This window comes from Pelobates fuscus, chromosome 3 (assembly GCF_036172605.1).
Source record: "Pelobates fuscus isolate aPelFus1 chromosome 3, aPelFus1.pri, whole genome shotgun sequence".
Classification (NCBI taxonomy): domain Eukaryota; kingdom Metazoa; phylum Chordata; class Amphibia; order Anura; family Pelobatidae; genus Pelobates; species Pelobates fuscus.
In genome coordinates this window covers 155,269,306-155,275,338 of record NC_086319.1, presented here as the reverse complement: position 1 = coordinate 155,275,338, position 6,033 = coordinate 155,269,306, and the positions used below count along the sequence as shown (strand labels likewise).

Genomic DNA, 6,033 nt, shown 5'->3' with positions numbered 1-6,033 from the left:
AAAATGGTTCAATTTACAGACGTGTTTTTACGTGTTTGTAATTAAATAATGTTTTGCAATAGATGCGTCACTTAAAAATTTATACCCAGATATCCAGTTTTCATAAATACACATTAAATGTAATTAGATCGGATCTGTCACTCTTGGGGGTGTTTTTGCATTTCACAAAGATCCCTTGACAGTGACAGATCCAGTGCCCATGAAGTGCAGGGGAGGTAAGCTTCAAAGGGACACTATAGTCACCTGAACAACTTCAGCTTAATGCATGGGCGTAGGAACTGGGGGAGATGGGGGGGACGCATCCCCGCCAGCAAATCATGCGGGGGGGGGGGTGGTTATAGAGAAATCCCCCCCAGCTCCGGGTGCCCTCAGCTTGCGTGCGGCTCCATCAGGGAACCGCACGCACTGCAGACTGGGAAGGGGGAGCACCTCCCCCTCCGTGCAGGAGCGCCGGGTGTCACGTGACTACCCGGCGCTCAGTCTGACACTGCGCCCGCCAGACGTCCAGAGGTCCCCCTGCTATGTCAGGTAAAAGGGGGGGACAACAGTTTGTAGGGGGTAGAGCAGAGCGAGGTCACCTCTGAAAAGAAAAAAAACAGCTGCCTGAGGGTTAAAGAAGAGGAGAGGTAGAAAAATGAATGTAAGCGGTTAGGGGGGCTTCTAAAATGGATGGGAGGAAGGGGGAGGTAGAAAAATAATTGGAAGGGTTTAGGGGGCTACTAATATGGATGGGTGGAGGGTTAGGTAGAAAAATAATTGGAATGGTTTAGGGGGGCTACTAATATGGATGGGAGGAGGGGGGAGGTAGAAAATAATTGGAAGGGGTTAGGGGGTACTAATATGCATGGAAGGGGTGGGGGGTTAATGTGCATGGGAGGGGTAGGGGTGGTTCTAATATTCATGGAAGAGGTAGGTGGGGTTCTAATATAAATGGAAGGGGTAGAGACGGGTAGTAAAATGTATGGAATGCACTTCTGAAAGTTTCACTGAATGGCAGTTAGGAAATGTGGTCACCCTAAGTTAGGGGCAGTATTACACAATCTGTATATGTATAAAAAAAATATAAAAAGTAATCTGCAAAGTACAAAATGTTTGTGTCATATGTCGTGCTAATTATTAAGCTAGGAATGTGCATATTTTTTTTATTTTTTTTAAATAATTTTTCGAATAATGATACAGACATTTTATTTCTTACATTTGTGATGATTCTTTTTCCCCCTCTAAACGTAGCTAAACGTAGTAGTTCTGGTGTCTATAGCATGTCTTTGCAGGCTTTTTAACCCCTTAAGGACCAAACTTCTGGAATAAAAGGGAATCATGACGTGTCACACACGTCATGTGTCCTTAAGGGGTTAATCTAAGCACTGCCATTTCGTAAAAAAAGGCAGTATTTACATTGCTGCTGAGGAATACCTCTAGTGGACACTCAGATGGCCACTAGAGGTGCTTCCTAGTCGAGACATGAATGCCGCCCTATGAAGTATCTGCGCATGTGCGGCAAAGCTGCGCATGCGTACCAGAGAGCAATGACACTTCTGAATAGAAGCGTTTTATTGCTCCCTGGTCGCACCCTCCTATTTCGTCATTTTGACGAAATAGGGGGCGCGGCATCAGGAGGATCCTGGCGCTGTATCCAGGTAAGTAAAACCCCTTCCCTGTAGTGAACCTTTAATGTTATTATTTTATCATTTATATAGCGCCAGCAAATTCCGTAGCGCTGTACAATGGAATAAACAACTCCTAGTTTACGGAATAAGAATATACCAGGCGAGTAAAAATGCTATACCCCACCAGATTTTTTGGGGGTTCCTACGCCCATGGCTTAATGAGGTTGTTCAGGTGAGAACTATATCTCCCTGCAGCCTCTCTCATGTAAACCCTGTATTTTCAGAGAAAATTGGAAGCTAGGAACAAGGTGCCACCAGAGGGACTTCCGAGTTGATGAATGCCTAATTCGCATTTGTCTTCACGCTTGGGTGAAGACATCAAATATGCTATCAGCAGACAGGAGATAGGAGGCGCGTTCACGGTGCCTCCTATGTCCTGTAGTAACCGCGGTGCCTGTCAGGCTGAGAGACGACAGTGTGGGAAATAAGATCGGCTCTCAGCTGACAGGCTGAAGACCGGAGACCGAGCAGGAGGATCCAAACTGTAAACAGTAAGTATTTTATGAGTGGGTGGGTGGGTAAGTGACTGATTGTGAGTGAGTGACTGAGTTTGGGTGGGTAGGTAGGTGAGTGTGGGTGAGTGATTGATATGTTTAACAATATTTATTTACAGTGTGTGTTTGTATATCAACACTATATATATATATATATATATATATATATATATAGAGAGAGATATCTCTATAGTTTTTTGCATATTTACTTTGGGCTGGAGGGTTGCCGTATGAGGGGGGCAGGCATAGACACCGAGCTGAGTTGTCGCTCAGCTCGCGAATGCACACACCACGCACATGCCGCTCTATGAAGAACCTGATTGGTGCTGCGCATGCGCACTGAGAGCGCGATAACGCTTCTCAAAGAGAAGCGTCCTATTGGGCCCTGCGATTTTGTAATTTTGATGAAAAAGGGGGCGTGGCCTGATGTGGAGTTCGGCACTGGAACGGAGGTAAGTTTTAATGATGATAAAAAAATAATTTCGAGACCTTTTTATTAGGGGGAAGTTCATATAAAAGCAAGAAAGACGGCTAGGTGACCTGTCTTTCTTGCTTTTATATGTTGACTATAGTGATCCTTTAACGTTTTTCAAGCGGTCCCTCATGGCCACCTTAATTTTCATCCTGCTGTCCTCTTTGGCTCCTGGCACTTAATTTGCCAAGAGGTGCTTCAGTGCTGTACTCTCATGCACATGCAAGATTACAGCACTGAGGTCTAAGGGGGATACCAAGAGATCGCTGTCTGAATCCTACAGCCATCAATTGTTGACGGGGTAGCTCTGCCTTTTTTGCCAACCTCCGATTTTTTTTTTAGTCCCTACTTTGTCTTGTAATATTTTTGGATTGATTAAGATTATATCTTTATAAAATGCTAAAATGTGAGTTGATTTAAGTTAAAAAAAAAAAAAAGCATTCATTTGTTGACAGATATGTCATCTACAGACCTTTTAAAGTATATAAATAAATAAATGCACACTCCTGTGTGACCCTCTTATGACCAGACTGGTACAACATTTCAACCCAGGCATTTACAGGCAGATTAGGATGAGAGTTGGGAGGTGGTGCCTGGTAAATACATGTAAATGCTGTAATTCAATCCAGGGAGCATGCACTTGGTCTGCATCTGGTGGAGATGCAAACTGCACACTCTTGAGATTACTTAGTATTTGTAATTAAGGGAGATTAAAATATCACTTCTGTCCCTACTCGCTATACTGAGAGTAGGGTCATGTCTACTAAACAGTGAGCAGCCAACGGGGGCCCTAAGTTACAATAGGGGGGGGCTATTCTCCCATGCCCCTCAGCCATGAGCAGCAATGGGAACACACACACACCTATGTTTACATTTAACCCCCACCTGTCACCCATGGGGGAGTAGATCCCCCCCCATTGTAACTTAGGGCCTCCATCTGCCGCTAATGGATGTGGGTTAGGGGAAGAGGGGAGACAATAAGTCCCCCGAAATTGTCATTGAGGGCCCCTACCCACCACTCATGGGTGGGTGCCGGGGGAGGCAGTAGGTCCCCTCCCTATTGTAACTTAGAGCCCCCACCTGCCGCCTCACGGGTGGGGGGCGTGGGGAGTAGTAGGTCCTCCCCCCTCCTATTGTTATTTAGGCCCTCCACTCACTGCTTATGAATGGGGGCTGAGGGGGGACACTAGGTCCCCTGTTTAGTTGCCCCCACTCATGATGCACGAGCCCTCCCCCCCCCACCCCCTTGTTGGAGCTGTCTAAGCCGAATCTCGTGTTAGCTCTCCAGTAGTGGAAGTGGGGAGCGGCATCTGATGGACCCCAATTAAGAAGGCAGACCATTCAACGTGCACTCTTAGTACCATAAGCACTACAGTGAGCTGTATGCTGTATGGTGATTTGAGTGTTCCATAAATCTTTTTTTAAATAAGAGAGCACAGAATATTTTGATAAAATGATGACACCTGACATTTGTGCTGTCAGGGCTTGTCTGACTTGCCTTACCATAGGTTATTTGTGTGCCATTAAAGCATAAGCAAATCTGACAATTGCACACAGCCTCAGATTAGGTATGGCATTTGATGTAAAGGTGCTTTTTGTTCCCTATTTTCTACACTGCATACACATGGCTTATCCCTAATCTTTTCAAAGCATATCCAGATTTTCCAACAAACCCCCAAAACACTTAACATCCCACAAAATAAAACTAAAAGTAGGTACTACATGGAAAAGAGACACTGCAGGTCAGTTACACTACCAGATTCTGGCAATTTGCTTGGATAGAAAGAAAAAAAACAATCAAGTCTATCTTTTTCAAAAATATACATTCTTTTATTTATAATTTGGCAATATTTGATTGAAACGTTTCAAAACTATTGAGAATACAGTTTTAAAATCACCACTGATTGTTTTTTACAACAGTGTCTGAAGTAGGGATGGTTAAGAACCATGACAGCGAATAAATGTCTAAAGTGCTTTTTTTTTCCTTTCACAGCAGAGTGTGATTTAATGTTCAGTAGCAGAAGTTGTTTATTTTTAAATAGTAAATTAAGAACAAAAATTCTAATTTCATATAGAAATCTATGAAATCAAATATATGTGTAAACATTTCCTTAATACAAGGTAACACTGAAGCAGAATGAAAATCAAAGAGGTAATGTATATCTCTTTCACACCAACACATTTTATTTATATTTCTGAATATAGTCTGTTACACAGTGGTTAAATATGAAGCCCGGGGGCTGCAAAAGGTAAGGTCAAAAGAACTTCTTTCCTTTGTATCACAGTTTTCAGGCGTTGAGGGCTCTTTTATCAAATTACTGTAATGTCTCATAATGGAGTAGAGCACACACAGGCCAATAATAGCCAACATCAAAGCCAAGGAGCCCATGCTTAGGTGAGAAAGATCAAGCAGTGTCCATATTAATAATAGTTTCAGAATCAGCCCCAAAAGGAGTAATGTAAAGGTGATGGCATTACATCCCAATGCAAACATCCACAGAGAACCATCACCGAGACACTGTGCAAGCACCAAGGTGAGAAATCCAATAAAGAATACCACTAGGGAAGAGTATGTCAAGACAAGTGCCAAGATAACTCCTTCTGGGAATGCAATACCTGCCTTGTGTAGATCCTGGGAATGAGTGATACAGAAACATAAAGTGCTAGTTTCATTTAGAAAACAGTAGTTATAAAATCCGATCTTCTTGCAGCCTGAAGTAATAAGGTCACCAGCTTCAAAAATGAGTGCGTAGACTAGGAGACAACAAACCATTACATGGAGAAACAGCGTGCAGGCAAGCACCATCACCCGGTGACCGTCACGTAACTTTAGTGATGCAAACATTCTCGCCAATTTAACACTAGAATAGGAGGGAAAAAAATATAGAAAATTAATCTAGGAAATAGAACAAAAAAATGTAAGAGGTCTTTCTAGTACCTTGGTCACAGAACCTACAATAATTGAAATGAACACTGAAGACACCTAAAACATTTCAGTTTGCCGAGTAAAGATTATGTCCTTTCTTTCATTTTACAAGAACTACAGATTTCAATAGCTGTAGGCACTTTTATAAATAAACCCTTTTAACCCCCGGCTGTAAGACAACCAATCTTATTACTTCCTGGTGTGTTTAGCTCAATGAAGCTAAACTCAAAAGCCAGGCGATTGCACATAGCACCTGCCTTGAAAAGACTATTCATTGGGAAGTCTATGATTGGATAGCCACAGAAAGTCTGGGCGGAGGAAGAAGGGAAGGGCTTGCAAATGCTATGCAGACAAAAGATATGCAGCATTTGCAAGCCGTTTTTAGTTATACCCGCAATGCAAACATGCATGCATTTAATTGTTAATTTTTCATCAGGGTAGTGGCAGAATTAGCGCAGTCGCAACTGCAACCAG

The 6,033-nt window shown here is 42.9% G+C and overlaps 1 long non-coding RNA gene across 1 annotated transcript in view; it reads right to left on the bottom strand.

Moving 5' to 3' along the window:
* Positions 1–5,482: 5,482 nt before the first annotated feature.
* LOC134600912 (uncharacterized) overlaps positions 5,483–6,033 on the bottom strand; it is a 79,746-nt gene continuing 79,195 nt past the window's right edge. The window contains exon 3 of the long non-coding RNA XR_010090390.1: positions 5,483–5,494. This is a non-coding gene — a long non-coding RNA (uncharacterized LOC134600912). The remainder of the gene's footprint in view (positions 5,495–6,033) is intronic.